Genomic DNA, 21,872 nt, shown 5'->3' on the forward strand with positions numbered 1-21,872 from the left:
GATTTTAAAGGATACTTTAAAATATTGGGGGTGGCAATAGGAAGACTGGTTATATGGTCTAAACACTAGTACTAACAGAGACAAATGTTTAGACTGAAGTGTTGATGATGGAGAGTGAGAAAAGGTGACAGATTATAGATTTGTTGTAAATTATAGGATATGATGATGGAAGGAATGCGAGAAAAAAAAATGAAAGAAGAATTAAGGATGATTCCTAGGTTTTTGACTAGAGTTAATTAAGGGACGCAGAGTGCATCTACAGAGATGACCCAGTACTTTACAACCACCATGTCACGACACCTTTAGTTCCCTTGCAGCTTTGCATCCAAACTGGTTAATCACATAACTATTTCACAGTCTTGATTTCAATCAATTTCACAGTGGCCTTTACTAAAGTCAATCAGGCCCTCTTTTAAAGTGCTAGCTTCTTTTGTCCTCTAGGCCCCATCCAGTCTTAGTTCCGTTTTACTGGTCACCTTTCCCTGAGTATCTTCAGCTTGTTCTTCCCCATCTTACCCATCACAGTACCCCAGAGCTTAGTTGTTGACGCTCTTCATCTTTTCTACCTAAAGGCCTTCCTTTGTTGCACCAACCAAATTTTAGGTCTTTCAGTATAATATAGGTACTGATGAATTCCATTAAGTATATTCCATATGACTTTACTTTCAGACCCTAAACTCACATATTCTGCCTCCCAGGGTACTCATTAGTAGGAAGTTGGAATCAGAAGAAAACTTGGGACAGAACAATTTAGATTTTTAATAGTTATCTAAAGTTTAACATGTCCAACAGCTCTTCTTTCTCAACCCAAGAAAATCTGATTCACCTTTAGAATCCATCATCTCATGACACCATAATTCAGCTTTGCTCAAATCAGAAACTTTTGAAAGTCCTTTACTTTTAAATTGTCCAGTACAATACTGAATTCTATAGGTTATAAATTCAAAGCGTTTTCAGAAGTTTATCATTTTTCTACACATGTATTGCCACCGTTTTAATCCAAAGTATCACCATCCCTTGTTTAACAGCTCCTAATTGATGACCCTATTTTTACTTTTGTCTCCATATGTGATATTATGTAGCAGTCAGAATAATTTATTTAAAACATTTTAAAAAAATATTTGCTTTATTTTTTTGAAAGAGCTACAAAGAGAAGGTGAGATGGAGAGCTTCCATCTGCTGGTTTACTTCCCAGAATGTCACAACGGCTAGAGCTGAGCTGATCTGAAGCCAGGAGCCTCATTTGAATCTCCCATGTGGATGTAGGGGCCCCATAGAGTTGACGCATCCACTGCTACTTTCTTAGGCCATAAGCAGAGGGGATGGATTGGAAGTGCAGCAACCAGAACTAGAACCAGAGCCCACATGGGATGCCTGTGCTGTAGGTAAAGGCTTAACCTTCTATACCATGGTGCCATCCCCTTAAAACATAATTTTTATAACATCTGCTTAAATTTTCTAACAGTCCCATATCTCTCTCTGAATAGAAGTTATACTTTTCACTACAGCCCGCAATAAATGATCTGGCACCTTGCCACCTTTCCGATCTCCTTTCTAACAGCTTTCCCCTTCCATCCCAACCTCAGCTGCACTTCAGCAATACTAGACTTCTTACTGTCCTGGAACACAGCAAACACACTCCTAATTTAGGACATTTTTTTTTTCTGCTTACAATTTCTTCCATCTGGAATGCTCTTCTGTCAGATATTTGCATAGCTTACTTCCCCAGTTCTTTCAGATTTCTGCATGAATATCAAATTCAGACATTCCCTCAACAATTCAACTTCTAGAGAAAGGTGGGGGAGTGAACACATGAATTTCTTCAAATTCTGTTGAGTGACAGTTAACAAATGTATTGTAAGCTTACAAGCTCACAAAGAAAAGGAGAACTAAAGAGGAGATATTAACGACAAAATCCCGGAAGTTGGGAAGAAAGAACACACACACACAAGAATAAACACAGATGCATATATCTATGCTTACCCAACTAAAATCCACTCTTCTTAAAAGCTTAAATTTTCCCCAAAGACCTTAGTTTAGATAAATAAGTGCAAATGCAAGACATACACTTATCTTTTGTTTGCTGTTTCTTCCCTTTTGCATCCAGAATGAAAGCAGCATAACAGTAATCTTTTCAGTTTTGCTTTGTGTTATAAAGTCTAGCTGAGGAATCATAGAAGAGCATAGTTTAATACATATTTTGGCTACCCGAGGCCTGAGTAAGGTACAATTTGTATGAGATGTGGCATCAACAGTATTAAAATCAAGACTTCTGTTTGGAATGTTAATTTAAGATATCATATGTTCAAGTGGCAGCATCAAGTGGGAGTCTGGATAACTGGATCTAAGTTGAAGTCAGACCTAGACGTATAAGTTTTGGGATCATTAATGTTGGGATTAAAGAGATTACCTTGGGGGAGTAATAAAAAAAAAGGAACAAAAGCCAAGCTCTTAGACACCAAGGACCACACCATTTGAATGTCAGGCAGCACAGAGATTTCAAAACCTTTGAAATCATACATTATTATCTGTAAGAAGAAAAATTATTTTGAAATTAGCAATGTCATGTGTAAACACTTACTTATTAGATATTTGAATCATTGTCCAAATCTATTATGTACATGTTAAAGCACACAAACATGGATATTTAAAAAAATGACCCAGACAGCTTCCAGCTGAAGTGGAAGTATTGAACACATATATGCTGCAGCTTTCTCTTGAAGGTACAATGTAGCAATATCAGATTTTTAAAACAAAAATTATTTATTTGAAAGGCAAAGACTGTAATCTAAAAAGTAGAAACACAGTGTGATTTATAATAGGGAATTCTGCTCTCACTTCCCTGCCCAGAGACAGAAGTGGGTGACCTCTGTTTCCCGTGACCTCTGCTACTCAAGGGAGGCGTTTTGCCTGAATAGACGTGGCTGAATGTTTGGGAAGCAGCTGCATCCATAGACAGCTCTGTGGCTCTATACAGACAGGTGACTCTCCCTCTGCCGTGCAGCAACAGACTGGAGGTTTATTTTCTGAAGAGGGTTAAGCCCAACAGACGCCCTTGTACATAGAGATTACAAACAGAGAATAGTTACTCTAGGCCAAAATTTGCGTCAGAACGCTTGAAACTATATTCCATTAAGTGCTACGGAACCAAAAGGCAAAAATGAAATTCTCTGGATGTAGAGAAATTATTGTCAATGGAGCACATTCACTTAAAATAATGAATGCAATATGATATTTTCTTTACTTCTTAGAGTTATTTCAAATATTTATTTTTTAAAAGCTTCATGGAATGTTTGAAGATCTCATAGTAGATAAATGTGGATATTGGAAGTTGGCACAAATATTAATTTCATCTGTGTTATAAAAATGATGGCCTAGAGTTTACTCTGATTATCGCAGCATCGCTGAAGTTAATGTCCATATATGCAGTGATATATGTATGTAATAGCAACAATTCTCAGAGTTGTAATAACAATATTTTACTTTTGTAATATTACTCATTTGTTGATTATATAACCACGTTCTGTCCTTCATTCACAGTAAAGCTGTCTTTATCTTGCAAATTGTTATACTTGGATTTTTAAAACCCTTTATTTATTTTTACTTTATTTATGTCTTCTCCCCTTATTATTACACTATTTTTCAAGAACTATCTCAGATATGGTTACCACTGTAAGGAATTCCTTGACGTTCTTCAACAATTACTATTTAGTGTGTAACATGTCCCACCTGCCACCCCTCTTGTTTCTACTTTCATTATGACCACCTCACATTGCTGAGCTACTGTATTATGAATCTATTTTCTTTTTTGGATTTATTTACTTTCATTGAAAACACAGATTTAAGGAGAGAGAATGAGATATAGAGCGAAAGATTTTCCGTCCTCTGGTTCACTCCCAAAGTGGCAGGAAAAGCTGGGGCTGAGCAGATCTGAAGTCAGGAGCCAGGAGCCAGGAGTTTTCGTCATCACAGTTACCTCACAATTTTTGAGGCTGTTTTTTGATCTGTGAATGATTGTAAGAAACTGCTTGAGGGGCCTGCTGCAGTAGCCTAGTGGGTGAAGTTCTCACCTTGCATGCACCAGGATCCCATGTAGACGCTGGTTCCTGTCCCAGCTGTTCCTGTTCCCAACCAGCTCCCTGCCTATGGCCTGGGAAATCTGTGGAGCTCCCCTTAAAGAACAGACTAAATAATCCTCAAACTCAAAGAAGCTAGCAACAGTTTAAATTTCAATTAAACAGAGTTGAATAACCTCCTACCACCTGGGTATTAAATATAGTACCAAAAGAATAGCACATCAGCAATGGAAAAAAATTTACCTGAGCTAAAGTTTATTCAACCCTCGTACCTCAAATCCTGAAAACAATCCTGAAAAGAATAGCACTGATTCCAAGCAATAAAACCCAACATTTAAAGGAGAATAACAAAAATCTGACATTGAACATGGTAAACTCAGTAATGTTAATGTCTAAACTTTTCCAAGCCCATAAAACAGGAAAAAGTAGGAGAAAAATTCATTCTCACTAGAAAAATCAACCAATATAAATGGACCAATGTGGAGATGAGAGAATACAATTAGCTGGTGTGGATGTGGTAATAACCGTTAAACTTGTATTTTTTAAACACTTTTAAGAAGGTAGAAGAAAGAATGAACATGATGCAAAGAGAGATGGAATACTTTCAAACAAACAAAAATCTACATTTGAAGAATGTATTATCTGAAGTGAAAAGTAATTGAGTGAGATTAACAGCATATCACACGTGGCAGAGAAAAGATTAATGCATGTGGTGCAGCAGCAGAAGCTACCTAGAATGAAAAGAGACAATAGGCAAAAAAAAAGCATATGTGATTAATGAACTGTAAAACAATATAAAAGCAGTGTAATCAATGTGTATTTGAATACTAGGAGGGAGAGGTAAAACAGAAAATATGCTTTTGAAAATAATTTTCCTGCATTCAATGAAAATTAAACATCTACAAATCCAGCATTAACCTTAAACAGCATACAAATGAAGAAAAGCTCATCATATTCAAATTACTAAAAGTAAGTGATTAAATGAATATCGTAAAAGTACTCCGAGATATGACATAGGATATCATATGTTTGTTATAAGATAACATACATAAAAACACACAACAACAATGAAAGGAGAGCAAACACAAGTGACTCCACAACTGAATGATGTAGCAGAGGCCAGGCTGCAATCAAAGAAAATCAACAGAATGCATTTCTGCTAAGGGATGAAGGTAGACTGCCAACGAAACTTCCAAATATACCTCGTCAAAAAAAAAAAAAAGAATACAATCCTACTGACCATGCCAACAATGTCAAAACCCATGTAAAGAGCCAAAAGATTGCAGCCATTTCTGTTTCATATATAATCCTAAGAGATTGTGCCCTGGTGATGCTCAGTGCTAACATGGCTAGGAGATGTTTTGCATGGAAAGTGAATGGCTCTTCCTGTTTCAATTTGCAGCTTTATGGTGTCAAATCTAATTATTTCTCCTGTGAACTTTGCCCTTTTGAACTTCCTAGTTACTTGTATCTTTCATCTGTTCTTGTGATGTGATTCATTAATCGATCATCCAAAAGAGACGGATTGCTTGTAAACACCTGAGATTGTTAATGTCCCTTTTAACTGTTATTGCTACATCTCACGAGTAATGACATTCTAGTTTTTATTGCAATTTCTTCAGCATCACATGGGTCATGCGCTGGCATCTATTCCTATATGCAGGTTTTTGACACTCTTTTTCACCACTCCAGCGGCACATTGATACTTTTGTTGCATGTTCATTAACTCCATGTTGATGAAAGTTAATTATTTTTCTTCCCATTGTGGACTGTGTATTTAAGGGGATGCATAATGGAAGTGTAGTGGAAACTGACATGTTCAGAGGTGGAGAGAGAACAGTATGTCTCTATGCACACAGAACAAGGATGGATTCCCGGTGAAATGGCTGAAGATGTTCTGATGGTAGGATGCTGGGCTCTTTGACATTGTCCATGACTACATTGTTGGGAGACACTTCAATGGCAGCATGATGGACTTACAAATGTTCATGAAAGGCACCCACTGTAAAACTAGGAGGAGGGAAAACATCAGTGCCTAATTAAGCTGTGTCATAAGAAAAAATAAAAACATAAAAATTTAAAAAGTATTCAAAGGTAAACAAAATATTATAATCAGAGGAAAAGATAAAAATGAAGCTGATTTCTCAACAGACACCATGCAGGGGACAAGAAATTGTCTTAGTAATTAAGCCCACATTATGTATTAAAATGTCTGGGTTAAATTCCCAATTCCAAGTTCCAACTCCAGCTTCCTGCTAACGTGCACTGTTGGAAGCAACAATCATGGTTCAAATAGTTGAGTAGCTGCCACCTATGGGAGACCTGGATTGAATATTATCTCAACACTGTTATTCATATGTAAATTTTGGTTATTAGTTCACATCACTTACAAAAATCAAATCAAAATTTATCATAGACCTATATGTTAGAGTTAAAACTATTAAACTTCTAGTTGAAAGTATAGGACTAATTTATAATGACTTTGGGTTTCATGAAGATTTCTTAACAAGGATATGAAAAGCACAAACTTTTACAGCTTTTTCAGGAAGCAAAGCCTGAAATACTGGATGTCATCAGAATTAAAAACTGCTTTTTGAAAGACTTTTTATTGAATAAAAAGCCAGCTGAGAGAAAATATTTGTAAAACCCGTCATCCAGAAGTTGATTTCTTTCTGGAAAATATAAGACTCTCTTACTAATAAAGAACAAACTGACAAAAACATCCAATAGTTGAAAACTGGGCAGAAGATTTGAACAAGTGTTTCACCAGAGAAGGGATACAGATGGCAAATCAGCCCATGAAAGAGTGTTCTGCACGTTTGTCAATAGGGATATTCAAATGAAAAGCACAATGCACTACCACCACACATCTGCTGTAATGGCTCAAATAAATGACTGACAAGCACTGGTGAGAATGTTGAACAACCGAAACTTTCTTATATTGCTGTAGAGATAAAATGTGGTACACTCACTTTGGAAAATAATTTGCTATTTCTTATCACATTAAATGGACACTTACCACATGCTTTGGAAATTTCACTCTGGGATTTATCCAAGAGAAATGAATACATGTTTTCAGAGGTTAGACCAATAACATTTATGAGAAACTTGGAAAAGATCAAAATACAATCAACTTATGAAAGAATAATCATGTTGTGGGAGGTCCATAGTATGTACTACTCCTCCTCAACAACAAAGCGGAATACACTACTGACCAAACAACGCTGATGACTCTGCATTAGATTTTCTTTTTTTTTTTTTAAGACTTATTTTATTTTTTATGGGAAAGGCAGATTTTCTAAGGAGAGACAGAAAGAAATATCTTTAATTTACTGGTTCACTCCTCATATGGAGAGACCTGTCAGAGATGAGCTGATCTGAAGCCAGGATCCAAGAACTTCCTTTGGGTCTCCCATGCAATTGTAGGGTCCCAAGTTTTCAGGCCATCCTCCTCTGCTTTTCCAGGCCACAAGCAGGGAATTGTATGGGAAATAGAATAGTTGGAACATAAACTGGTGCATATATGGGATGCCAGCACTTACCAGTGGAGGATTAGCCTATAAAAAAGGCAAAATTATGGTTTTAGAAAGCTTACCGATGAATTCTACAAATCTGGAGGAAGCAATTTCCTATAAAGAATGCATACAGTAACGAAAGCTTTTCATGATAATGGAAAGTTCTAAACCATGCTTGTGGTGATTAATCTCTCCACTCAATTTTCCAAATTCATTGAAGGATAAAAGAATGCTACAAGAAGCACATGGAAAAAGGAATTTGAAAATAAGTTTATTTTGAATGAAAAATTGAATTTCAAACATATTGTTTCCATAATATATATTTCCACGATTTGTTAGAAGACTCCACACTTAAATTTAATGATGCAAAAATTTTGAGGATGAGGAATCATTTTGAAGAAAACTGTTACATTATCTACTCATTATTTCATCACCTGGGTCTTCTTACTTGTTTCCCTCTTGCTCTGTTTTTGTTCTTTATTCTGCTAGCTTTTACTCAGATTCCTTGGTTCACTCTTGATAGCTCTGTGTTTGTCCTATTCCTTTTCCCTCTACATGCTTGTGTTATCTATAGCAAGAATTCGTTCCCATGACTTTGAATATTTTTTAAACATTTTATTATTATTATTATTATCATTTTATGATACATTTCCACAGGCTCTTGGCATTTCCCTTATCCCCTCCCCAATCCCCCCCCACCCTAGTTCCTCTATATCATTACTAACATACAGTTCTTCATACACAGTCATGTGTCCATCATTGTGGGCATGGACATGGCAGAGAGTCAATATCCTATTGTCAAGATATAGCACACAGTTTCATTGCAAGTCCATCTTTGGAAGTAGAAATGCATACTACATTGTATCCTCACATCTGGATGTTAGTCTCCATTTCACAGCTACTGTACATCCCCACAAATGAAAAGTCATAGTAGGAAATCAACAATAGAAAGAAAAATAGAAATTTACAATGCCATGAAGTTAAATGACATGTTACTAGATATGACAGTCTCCATTACACAGTTACTATACATCCCCTTAAATGAAGAGCCACAAAACAAAATCAACATCAGGAAGAAAAAAGAAATTAATCACACCATGAAGTTAAATAACATGCTATTAAATGACTAACGTGTAGCTAAAGAGATGAAAATCAAGAACCTTCTTGAAGAAAATGATGCCACTGCATGATCTATGAGTCATTGAATGATTTAATCAGAAGAAAGTGTTTTGAAGAGATGAACCTAACTGAAAACCGCAAAACCCATGTGATATAGTTTCCACTGATCTTTGTTGTGTGTCTCCTCCAGACAATAAACAGATGGGTTTTGTTTTTTAATCCAATCTATTAATCTATGACGTTTGGTTGAGCTTAAGCCATTTACATTCAGAGTTTAATATGTATAGGTGGTACTTTGGTCCTGTCATTTTAGGAATGGGTTGTTCATTGGTTTAGTCTTCTGTTGTCATTTTACTGGGATGTTCTTTGCATTTGCCTTTGGTTTTGGTAGATGATATTCCTTTTCTCTGTCAAGAGAACGTCTTGAAGTATCATTTGTAAGGGAGGTTTGGAAGATACTAGTAAGAGGCCAAATGTAAGAGTTATGGGAGTCCCAAAAGGTGCAGAAAGAGAAGCTGAGTTTGCAACTGTATTTAATGAAATAATAAAGGAAAATTTCCCTCATCTAGAGAAAGAATTGGGAAACAACATCCAGGAGAGGCACAGAACTCCCAACAGGCTTGATCAAAAGCGATCTTCACCAAGACACATGGTCATCAAGCTCTCTTTAATTGAACATAAGGAAAAGATCCTTCAATGTGCACATGAAAAAAATCAATTGACATATAAAGAAATGCCAATTAAACTCACAGGAGATCTCTCACAGGAAACTTTACAGGCAAGAAGAGAATGGAGCGATATATTCCAGATTCTAAAAGAAAAAAATTGTCGGCCTAGGATAACATATCCAGCAAAGCTTTCTTTTGTCTTTGAAAATGAAAGAAAATTCTTCCACAGTAAAGAAAAGTTAAAAGAATTTGCCTCTACCATGCAAACTCTTAACTTTAGCTTCTAAGCTCAGTTTAAATGTCTTCCTTAGAGACTCTTATGTCTTACCCTATGTAAAGCTTTGTGCCAACCTTGTACCCGTCATCTTTGTCTTATATCTAGCTCTTTATGGAATTGATGTTTCCATATGTATTTTCTATTCTCTGTTGATTCTGAACCATCTGCCTCTGTTATAACAGATGGAACACAGCAAATCCTTACCTACTATTTGTTAAGTGGATTTCTTCACTGATCATCCATAGGGTAGCGTTATAACTAGTTAATATCTGCTTTGTAAGGAGAATAAACCCGAAATTCCTTACATGGAAGCTGGCTAAAATATAAAGAGAATCTGCATCTTCTAATGGGGATGTCAAACCTCATAACCTTGGAGAGTGTTGTTATTGGAATTTCTCACTCCGCTATAATGAAATATAAATAGATAGTAAAGCAACCTGATTTTTATTAAGAAATTCTCCAATGGGAAAATAATAAATTAATATCTGTAATTCCTTTAAAATTAGAGGTCTGCTATACTCTCTGGGAAATAACTAAATGCAAAGTCATGAAAAGATTATGCAAAGTAACACTTCTCATGGCTTACTTCACTCCTGTGTGAGGCAAGTGTCTTAGTTAATTCAACTCATTTTTTTAAGTGTTACGATTTTTTTTAACCTACTCACTTGTAAGGGTTAGAATTAAAACACAATTACTAGGAGTCTTCTAACCATGACAAGTAAGAAGAATTTCATTAATATGTATGGCAAATAGGAGGTGACTGTGTGTGATTTCTAAGTGTGTTTGATATAAAATAAAGAGTTAGTAAACAATTAAAGACTGTAAGAATACCAATGCTTTTGCTTCCAAATCGTGTACTGATGGAGGCAGAGAGAGGAATGTGTAGCTCAGTATTGGACTTGGAGTTAACACAGTTAATATTTAAATACTGATGGTAATGAATATAGTCCTATCATTTCTTCGCCTTTTGGCTAAGATCGAGTGTAGTATGAATATAGTTCTAATTGTTTAAAATGAGTATGCACAGTATGGAAGCAAGAAACTCATCTGTTCCTTCCAGATTATATATAACATGTCCTGTTATACACATCTGAAAATATTTTAGGTAGAAATAAATCTGAGAAGGACTGCATATACACCTCTGAGAATTGTCTATGATGTGCTAATTTGGAGGTTCATAATAGGACATGAGACAGGAAGAAACTGGGAGGCTTGGGTTTTAGGTTTCTTTGTAATTCGCCAGTAATTAACAGAAAATTTTATTTTCCCCGTATAATAAACCCTGTGCACTTAAGATACCTTCCACAATGCCAAAGCCACTCCTACATTTTATCCATGCAAAGGTGATGTGTTGGCAACAAAGATAATCCTTTTATCCTTTATTTCACTGGTCTCAACAAAGAAAATTCTTCTGGAAATTTATGATCTATGAAGCTAGATTATTTAATTTCTACTATAAAACTTTTACTGCCAATTCTGTTTTATTCCGATTAAGCTTTTCCTTGAACCTACATCTGAAATTAATACTAAAAGGTCACCAGATTATGAAAATACTACTTTGAAAATAATTTCATGGTTATTAATTGCTCATTAGTCAAATGTGCAGTGAAATTTACTAAATATCTGCTACGATCAGGGGATTACGTTGCTGAGAATCAATGCCCGCCTGAAACACAGCTCAGTGTGAGAGACTGATAAAAATTTAACAAGTAAAATTCTGCTTAAAAATAAGTATGATGAGAAAAATAATGCAGAAAAAAAAGAGAGAATAATGACTGAGCATGGGGAAGGTGCCCAAGGTGTGCCTGTTGAGTGATTTGAATGTCACATTTAATGATTTTATATACTCTTCTATCCTAACAAAATTTAAAACAGCAGCAAAAGGTAAGTGCACTAGAAAACCTTGCCTTATGAGATGACAACAATCTCTGTTTTTACATCTAACTTAGGTATAAAATGATAACTCAGTAAGTCAGGCAAGGATGACAAAGATTAGGGAGAAGAGATGATAATTTCTTTTTCTGATGATACTATTTCCTCCAACCCATCTCTCTGTGACTGTCTTTGGCTGATGTAAGGAACCTATTCTTGACAACAGGAACCATATGTTGTTTCTAAATGTTATGCCCTCAGGAACAGCTTACATTTCTTGCTGTTTCTGTCTTTGGGCTATTCATACTGTGCCTTTATAAAAAGCATCATCATCATCATTATAATCATAAGTGATTTGAGTAAGAACATGATGTTTTGAATGTTTAATGGAAATAATAAAATATTTCTTATTTTCTCATTCATTAAATCTATGAAATGTCACTACTAAATCTGCATATGCACTGTAATCTGGACTTTCATTCTGTAGTCATACAATTCTGAATGAAAGTCTCTTGATGCAGCAATTACTTGATTTACATACATTTGAGACACATATATTTCATACTACAATTCATATTATTATTTTGGGTATGTTGTCCTTGTTCAAATTAAATGCAAAGTCTAAACTGCTTTTTAATACGTTATAGACAAGTCATTTAGCTATTATCTGTATTTAACTTTCCTTAATTCAAAAGAAAATGTCTTCACCAGATGAAATGGCTCTGTGAGTTTTTCTTTCCAACTCCTATTAGGAAAAATTCCAAGTGGCCCAAATTACACATAAGTTAAAGATGTGGATTTTTGGATTTTCTGTGACATTTGCAGTTCAGTGATGCTAAGAATGGAAATGGAGTCCATGTTCAAACTACAGAAATCTCTCTTTTTAAAAAAATTATTTATTTGTTTCAAAAGAAAGAGATAGAGAGATCTTTATTCTGCTGATTTACTCTTCATATGACCACAACCGCCTGACTGAGCCAGGACCAAGTGGCTTCATTTGGGTCTCCCATAAGAATGGCAGGGCCCAAACACTTGGGTCGTGTTATGCTGTTTCATCTGGGTTATTAGCAGGAAGTTGAATTGGAAGTGAAGTGGCTGAGACACAGAAGATGCCCGTGTTGAAGATTGCAGCTTTACCATATATACCACAATACTGGCCCCCATTCTCCAGAGATTCTTATTCTGTTGATGCCCCAAAAGCTGGAGATCACATTATTAAAACTGAGCATCTTGAACAAGGCTGTGAGAGAATCATCATCCATCCTGTGCTGCTTCATCTTAGATAAGTATTTCCTACAGTGCCTAGTACTGTAGCCTAGTGGCTAAAGTTCTTTCCTTGCACTCACAGGGATCCCACATGGGCACTGGTTTGTGTCCTGGCTGCTCTACTACCCATCCAGCTTCCTGCTTGTGGCCTAGAAAAGCAATAGAGGATGGTCCAAAGCCTTGACACCCTGTATCCATGTGGGAGAGAGAAGAAGCTCCTGGCTCCTGGCTTCAGATCAGCTTGGCTTGGCTCCAGTCATTGTGGCCGCTTGGGGAGTGAACCAATGGATAGAAGATCTTTCTCTGTCTCTCCTTCTCACTATGTATCTACCTTTGCAATAAAAAATAAATAAATCTTTAAGAGAAAAGAATAGTGTTCCCAACCAATAAAATTCTCCAGGCAATTGGAAATACAAAAACTGCTATTTTTAAGGAGCAACTCATAATTAGGAGTTATATTTTTAAAATCAATTTTCATAGCAGTTGTTTCCTTAAAAGTGTACACCCCTTCTGGCTGGGACAACCAGTATTTCCTTCTATTTTTCAGCTGAGAAGCTGATTTGTGGAGGCTTTCATAAGTGGTTAAATATAAAACTTAATTCCTTAAATGAAATATCTTGATACTTAGCTATTGCCATTTCCTCCATGGTGTTACTGGCTCTGGTAATTGCAATCAGGATAATATAGTTTTCCATAATAATAACAATGATGTCTGATCATTTATAATGCTTTTTGAGTGATTACTCTGTGCAGACTCCGAACCGCACATTTGTGTCATTCCATTTACTTTTCAAAACATGCAATGAGCCGATTATTACCATTTCCACATTACTGATGTGAGGATGAAGGCTTTGTCTTCTTAAATGCTATTTCTTAGTACTTCTTAGAAAAATAGTGTGCTAGCGTTTGTTCTTCTGAAAGATGCAGTCTGGAATCTTAGTTATCCTCAAAGATCTTATTTCTGAACAATCTGCATTTATGTTCCACGAAATATGTTTGATGAAAAACCAAGTATTTTTTTTTAATTACCGAAGAAGCAGTTGCTGTGGATAAAGTTTCTTGGACAAAATGAAAATGACGATTTTGGAGACAGAATGTGATTTATCTTTGGATTCCACCATTCATTAGTTTTGCTACCTTTACTGACTTAAAAATATCCTTTATTTATTTTTTTAAAGATTTATTGATTTTTATTGCAAAGTCAGATATACAGATATACTTTTGTCTATTCATTCTCCAAGTGGCTGAAAAGGCTGGTGGGAGCCAATCTGAAGCCAGGAGCCAGGATTCTCTTCCAGGTCTCCCAGGCAGGCACAGGGTCTTAAGTCTTTGGGCTATCCTGTACTGCTTTTCTAGGCCACAAGCAAGGCGCTGGACGGGAAGCGGGGCAGCCAGAATTTGAACCAGTGCCTATTTGAGATCCCAGCGAGTGCAAGGCGAGGCTTCTAGCCACTAGGCTACCGTTCCGGGCCCAAACCCTTTATTTTTCAGGCTAGTTGTAGATTTGCAGCCATAGCAGGAGCTAAAGAAATTTTACAAGTCCTATATATGTATTTAGGCTATATGTATTTTAACCTCGGGTTGCAACATGCCATATCAGGATGATACATGTGTTGAAACTAGTGAACCTTTTCCAGAAGTCCATGGTTTATGTGAGAGTTCACTGTTGGTGTACATTCTATAGGTTGAGACAAATGTGTAATGATGTGTTCTATCAATATAATGTCATCCAGAGTGGTCGTATTATCCTAAAAATTGTGTATTATTCATCTTTATCCTTTCCATCCTTTTTTTTTTTCTGATAGCCACAGATCTTTTTACCACTCAATAGTTTTCTTTTGTTCAGAATGGCACCTTGTTGAAATCATACGATACATTGTCTCTTCAGATTAGTTGTTTTCTCACTTAGTAATAAAGATTTAACATTCCTCTTTGCCTTTTCATGGCTTGATAGCTTATTTCTTTTCAGTGTGAATAATATTTTGTTTTCTTTATGTACCAAACTTTATCCATCCATCCAACTGCTGAAGGATATCTCGCTTGCACCCAAATTTTGGCAGTTTTGAGTAAAAATGGGTCACACATCTCTGTGTAGGTTTTTGAGCATATATAGCTTTTAGCTTCTTTTGACTAAGTACTAAGGAACATGCATATAGTATAAATGTATATTTAGTTTCATAAGAAACTGGCAAACTGTCTTTCAAAGTATCTACATCATTGGATTACTACCAGCAATAAATGGGAGTTTCTATTTATTTACAAGCTCACTAGCACTCAGTGTTGTTTCTTTGCCAAAGATTAATTGACTATATTTATGTGACTTTATTCCTACAATCCTTATTCTGGTTCAACTCATCTATGTGTTTATTCTCCTATCAACCACAGTGATCCTTCAATTTTGTTCTTATGCAACATTCTTTGGGATGTTCTAAATCTTTTGCCTCTTCGTAGACACTCTGGAATCAATTTGTTGATATCTGCTGATTATTTTTCTGCTATTTTTATTGGGACTGGGTTGAAAATATAGATACTGTATATCTATGGCATATAGATGTATAGTGCGACATAGAGATAATCATATTTAATTGGAAGAAATGACATCTTTTTTTCTAACAAGAAACAGATTTATTTATTTGAACGACAAAGTGAAAGAGAAGGAAAAAGAGAGAGATATCTTTCCGGTCCACTCTCCAATTTTCTGCAGTAGCCAGTAGTATGCTATCTGGATCTCTCCCATGGGTTTCAGGAGTCTAACCATTTGGGTCATCATAAATGATCTCCTAACTGTACTAGGAAGAAAGTGAAGTGGAAGCATGGAGTACTAAGGACTTGAATCCGACACTTTGATATGGAATGTAAGCATTGGTACAAAACCTGCCATAAAATTGACATCTTAATATAGTTGAATTCTTATCTGTGACCCTGAAATATTTCTTCATTTTTTTATTAGAGTTGTATAGTTTTCCCTAGATCATGTATCTAAAGGGGTAGTACTAATGTAACTAATTTAAAATAATGATTTCAAAGACAGAGTTACACAGAGTGGGGAGGAGGAGAGAGAATCTTCCCTTCCCTGTGGGTGCAGGGACCCAAACGTTTCAGGCATCCTCTGCTACTTTCTCGGGCACATTAGCAGGGAGCTGGATCAGAAATGGAGTGGCTTGAACATGAACTTATGTTCACATAGGATGCTGGCATTCCAACTCATGGCTTGACCCGATAAGCTGCAATATCAACCATGAATATTTTTAATTTCCAATTTTACTTATAGGAAAGCGAATGACTTTTGTATATTGCTTTTATATTCTGCAACCTGTTCTAATGCCTTAATTATGTCATGATTTTTTTCCTTTGCTGAACCTTGAAGCTTCTTCGAGCTCCCATTTTCACTTAAAGATTGCAAATAACAATGTCTAAATGATAAGATCCTGTCGCAATCTTTTGTGAAGATTTTAGTAAGACTTCAAGTGGGGTATCTGCTAAAAAGCACATGTCCAGTGAAGGGTCATATAGATGCAAGTTCAGGTCACCAGCTTTGCATAGAAGAGGTGATATCCATTTGCTACAGTCACAAAAATTGCCTGAGTTAGTCTTTTTTTTTTTTTGTGAAGCTTATCTTTACCAAAGAGTAAACCTTGGCCCAAGTTTTCTCTTGGAAACAGATCTGCAGTCTTGATTTGCCTCAGTGACAGCAAATGCGATACATGATCACTGATTGTATAGATTTGAATATTCCTTTTCTTAATATAAAATAATATTTCATAAAACAAATAACAAAATTAGCTTGAATATTTTCTGGTCAATCCTACTAGTAACAGAAGAAATCATTAGTGAAATGAAACAGATCATGTAGAATGACTGACAAATATTTACCTTTGTCTTCTGAGAGTAGTGGAATGGAACAGAGGGTGAGAAAAAGGGCTATGTGAAGCTCAAAGAATCCTTCATCTTAGAAGAACAAGTCTCAATTGCATATTTTTACCTTTGGGTTTTGAGATGTTAAGACCTTTGCCCTTTTTCTTGCGGAGAAAGATAATAGTTGTAAGAGTTAAATCATCAGAAATCATTTCTTATGCCTTAAAGACTTGGGATCAGGAATGGGGAGATTAATTAAGATGGGGAGATTAAGAATAAACAAAAGTCAAAGTATTGAGCTGCCCAGCAGAATCCTGATCAGGTACTGTTACTCTTTGAACAATCTGTTGGAACCAATTCATTCCCAACTGCTTTGCCCTCTCTTTGGTTTTTCTCTCAGTTTTGCTTGGCTGCCTTGGATGCCTAGACTCCCATTGCTTGATCTTTTTTCATCCCTTACTGACTGTAAGGATCTGACTTGCACTTAGCCCCTGGTTCCAGCTTCTGGGTTTGTTCTCATCTTGTGTTCATTCTAGGCTTGTCTTGATTCCTTTTCGGACAAACTGACTTTCATTTCAGAACAAACTCTTGCTGCATGCTTACATACTTAAGCACCCTTTATTTGTTCCTATCTTTTGTCCAAATATTCGATCAAATCCGGGGTACTAACCAGACATAAAAAGTGGCAAACAATAATTAATAATCTCCATTTTAGAATAGACTTAATATGTGAAAAATTAAATTTTTAAAAAGTATTTACTGACAAAAGCAAGATTCTCACTGGCTAAATAAATGAATACTTGATGAGTAATAGAATAAACACTATTATTTGAGCAGGATCTCCTTGTCTATTTGCTTAAATTTTAGACCAAAAGATTCAGAAGGTAATGATTTTTACCTTACAATCCAACCCAAATAATAATCAGTTGAATAAGCATTATTGATAATCTAGTAAATAAACATTATTGAAACACTTTAAATTAAGTTAAAATAACATTTCAATATTTTTATTCATACCCAAGCTTTATCATCTATTTGAAATTAAAGAGGACATGTTTAAGTATACCATCTCAAGCATGTATATCAAAATTCATTTCCAGAATATTGATGCTATAAATCTCTTCACCTATCAGAAGATATGTGACCAAGTAACCTGGTCTTAACTGTATAGAACAGTATCACATTTTTCATAAATATTGAGAAACCCTTTGAAATTGATAGTTCATTTACTATGAACTTTATTAGGGGCCCACACTTAGGCCATCTTCTGGTTTCCAAGGCACATTAGCAAGTGGCTGGATTGGAAGTGGAATACCTAGGACACACACCAGCACCCATTCGGGATGGTGGTACTGAAGACAGCAGCTTAGCCTGATGCACTAGAACACCAACCTCCACTATTAGTGTTCAGAGCTCCACATTCCTTTATTTATTCAGTCACTTATTCACTGAAGTTTCGTTTAAAGTCTTATGTACCAAATACTCTCATGTGAGGTGCTGAGTTCATGCGTAAATAAGATGCACAATTATTCTTTTAACAATCTCATGGTTTTAGGCAGAAGGGAAGCAATCATTGAAATAATTATAATATACTATGATATAGATTGAATAGAGGTATTTATAAATTGCAGATATGAGAGTCTTCTTTCTGTCTAGATGGCTTGTGGAAAGCTATAAAAGAAAAAGATAAAGTTTTGGTTGGATTTGAAGATGGATAAGAAATTCTGCAGAGGCTAGAGACCCGGAAAGCACATTCCTAGAAGGAATATCTATACTCGAGGAAGCCAGAATTGCATCAGAATTGACAATGAACCATGTAAATTCCTGGGTCGTGTGAGTAATGTTGGGCAGAACACAGTGATTGGAATATGGGGATTTTTTAGAGAAAGTATGCAGATGAGAAGGGAGGGAAAGGCAGGTAAATGGGTAGTGCATTTTTTAGAACCTGGCAGCAAATGTGATCTGAGAACATTGCAAATTAGATGGAAATGATTTGGCAAAATGTGTATAAAAGATGGGGAAGGTAAAAGGTTAAAACAGGAGTGGAGCATTGTCGTTCAAGATGACATTTGAACTTGGCCTAATGTGTGATAAAAGCAAAACATGTGGTGGGGGGGAAGTATTTGGGATACAGGAATGGAAAGAGACAGTTTTACATGCTCCTCAAATCCATTTCATATCCCTCCAGCCCACACATAAAGAAAACTTTGTTGATAGCTCCCTAGATGTTAGGCAAGGTCAAATGAGTAATTAGACCAATAAATCGTGAGCCTAAGTTTACTGTGTTACTTTGGAATAAAAGCAATGCAAAAGTCCTGTGTAATTTCTCATTGTCATTGTTTCTCTATCATGGGAAATAAGGGACCCTCATGGCGATAAGAAAGGGCCACAAGATCCTAGGTGACTGAATTTGTGAGCCAGAGCGTCAAAGTCAGTTGCCTTGCAAAGCCAGTCAGAGTCACATTGGATTTTGTGAAGGGAATACACAAAAACTTGAAAAAAAAAAAAAGAAAGGAAATCATTGTCACTTAGGGTTTCTTATTATTGCAGCATAGTATAGATGTTCTTGGCCAAAACTCAAGTTTGCAAGTCAGTGCTTAGTATACACATAAGTCAAAGGAGTCAGAACATGATTTCGGGGCCATCAACAAAAAGGCCTTAAGAGAAGTGAGGTCACTTCTTGTGAAACGTGTAGAAAAGGCTAGGGAGGGATATTTAAAATATTTTAATTGGGAGGAAGAAAAAGAAGAGGTTGACTGGATAGTTGAGCAAGAGATAACGTCATTGAGAAGGGGTGCCTAAGTATGCCTGTGACATTAGGAATTAAGTCTTCCAAGGAGAAATTGTGTGGCCAGAGTGAAGGAAGTAAGATTATGGAGCAGTTATTGAGGAGAAAGAGATGATAGAGAATGGGTCAGAGTCATTAGCTATAAGGAAAAGAGCAGTAACACAAACTGCCCAGCTGGGTCTGTGGCTAACGCATCTTCAGTAGAGTTAGATCAGCATGGTTTTTATCATTTTCTGCACCAAAGATTATCAACCTCAGAGAAAGAGCAGGGGGAAAACATGGGAAGTTTTTCTCTTAGTGGAGTTTATAAAATGAGTTTTGGTGTGAAAAGTTAATTTCCAGATAAGGAAATTTGAAAAAGTTTGGTTGAAGTGATTGACAATCCAAATAGCACTCAATCCCAAGAAAACGCAAATGAAACAGAGGGAGGCTGGTAGAGCATAAGAATCTATATGAATCTGGTAAGAATCTGGTTGTTCAAATGATACTAAAGGCAAATTTAGTTGGACTGTGGGTGGAGAAACTGACAAAACCAGGAAATTTTAATAACAGTAATATAGAATAGTAGTTTTGAGCAAGTTTTCTGGTTTTCAATCCACCTTTTACTAGCTGGCATTAGGCAAGTTAGTTACATTTATTTATCTTTTTGTTATGCCTTCTTCTTTGCATAGGAAATTCAGATCTACATAAAAGGGTTTTGTGATGACTGAATTACTTAAAACAATGATCTTAGCAAAGTATCTCACAAAATGTGCTCAATTGTAAGTTATTACAATATTATTTATGCAGCTATGATATGGCTGTTAGTTTTCCCAAAATTGTAAGAAAAACCAAAGAGAAGAATGTGAACAAGGGTCATGACCTCAGTGGGAGCAGTGATATCACAAACTGTTAGCAGTAAAGATGGGGAAGGAGAGAGACATAACCATGACATCAGCTTCAGGGCTACTTGGTAGTCTAGGACATTTCTCTAGCCCTACAACTTAACCCTGAGACACAGATGGTGTGAGATAATGAACAACTTCTCTCTCAAAAGTTTTCAAGAACTTTTAAATTAAGAAATAGCCAGAGGCAGATTCCTCCTTCAAATAGAGAGGAGAAGAAAAGTATGGTTCAATTAAAGAAACTGTGGATATACCATCGAGTGAGGCGTCCCATAAGTACCAGGGAAAAGTTTTCAGTCAAACAGCAGAATCAAGAGCAGATCAGGCCACTTTCCTCCATTCCTTGACCCTCCCCATCCCAATTGGTGGCATCCATGGGCATGCATCTTGTTAACTATGTAAACATCATCAAAAGTAAAATTTTTTATAAAAAAAGAAAAAGAAGCTTTCTAAATGGAAAAGAGTAGGTAACTTAAGACATCTCCGTGAACTCAAGAATGGGAAATTGATTTACTTTTGGTTTTTGTTCTCCTCCACTATGCTTATCTTCCTTTTCTGCAATAACTATTTACAATATATCAAGAGTATTTGTTGCATTTTTTAAAAAAAAAAGATTTATTTATTTTTATTAGAAAGGCAGATGTACAAAGATAAGGAGAGCTAGAGGAAGATCTTCCATCTATTGGTTCACTCTCAAAGCAGCTGCAATGGCTGGAGCTGAGCCAATCCTAAGCCAGGAGCCAGAAACTTCCTTGAGGTCTCCCACGCGGGTGCAGAGTCCCAAGGCTGTTCTCTACTGCTTTCCCAGGCCGCAAGCAGGGAGCTGGATGGGAAGCGGGGCTGCCGGGATTAGAACCAGTGCCCATGTGGGATCCCAGTGTGTGCAAAGCAAGGACTTTAGCCACTAGGCTATTGCACTAAGCACTAAGAGTATGTGTTTCTCAGTTGTGATCGAGTACTGGCTGTGTTTTTGTTGTTTTTGTTGTTATGTAAGCAAAACATAAATGTAATTGAGTATTGAAGAACAAAGAATCCTAATGTTGCTTAAACTATTCAAGCCTCACAAAGTGATGTCAAACTCTTTAATACATTTTTGCTAAACTAGCATAATGTTGACCTTAAAGCTAGATAACAACAATAAAAGAATAAAGCAATAGCCCAATTTTACTTATACTTTTTGGTGCGAATTTATTTATTATTTGTTTATAATTTACTTGAAAGGGAGAGAGAGAGAGAGAGAGAGAAAAAAAGACAGAGAGAGATTAAATATTTCATTCTGCTGATTTACTTTCAAGTACCCACAATAGAGGCTGGATCAAGCAGAAGACAGAAGCCAGGGATTCAATCTGAGTCTTGTGTTTGTGTATATGTATGTGTGAAGGACTCAAATATTTAAGCTAGTGTATTGTCACCTATGATCTCCATTAGTGGGAACTTGAAATCAGAAGCAGTGACAGCTTTTGCAAAGCCCAGCATTCTGATACGGATGTAGGCATCTTGATCAGTGTCTTAGCTGCCCGGCCAATGTCCACCTCAGCTGCAAAATTCCTAA

The sequence above is a fragment of the Ochotona curzoniae genome, unplaced genomic scaffold (genome assembly GCF_017591425.1).
Source record: "Ochotona curzoniae isolate NIBS_2020 unplaced genomic scaffold, NIBS_Ocur_1.0 contig_3819, whole genome shotgun sequence".
NCBI classification, from domain to species: domain Eukaryota; kingdom Metazoa; phylum Chordata; class Mammalia; order Lagomorpha; family Ochotonidae; genus Ochotona; species Ochotona curzoniae.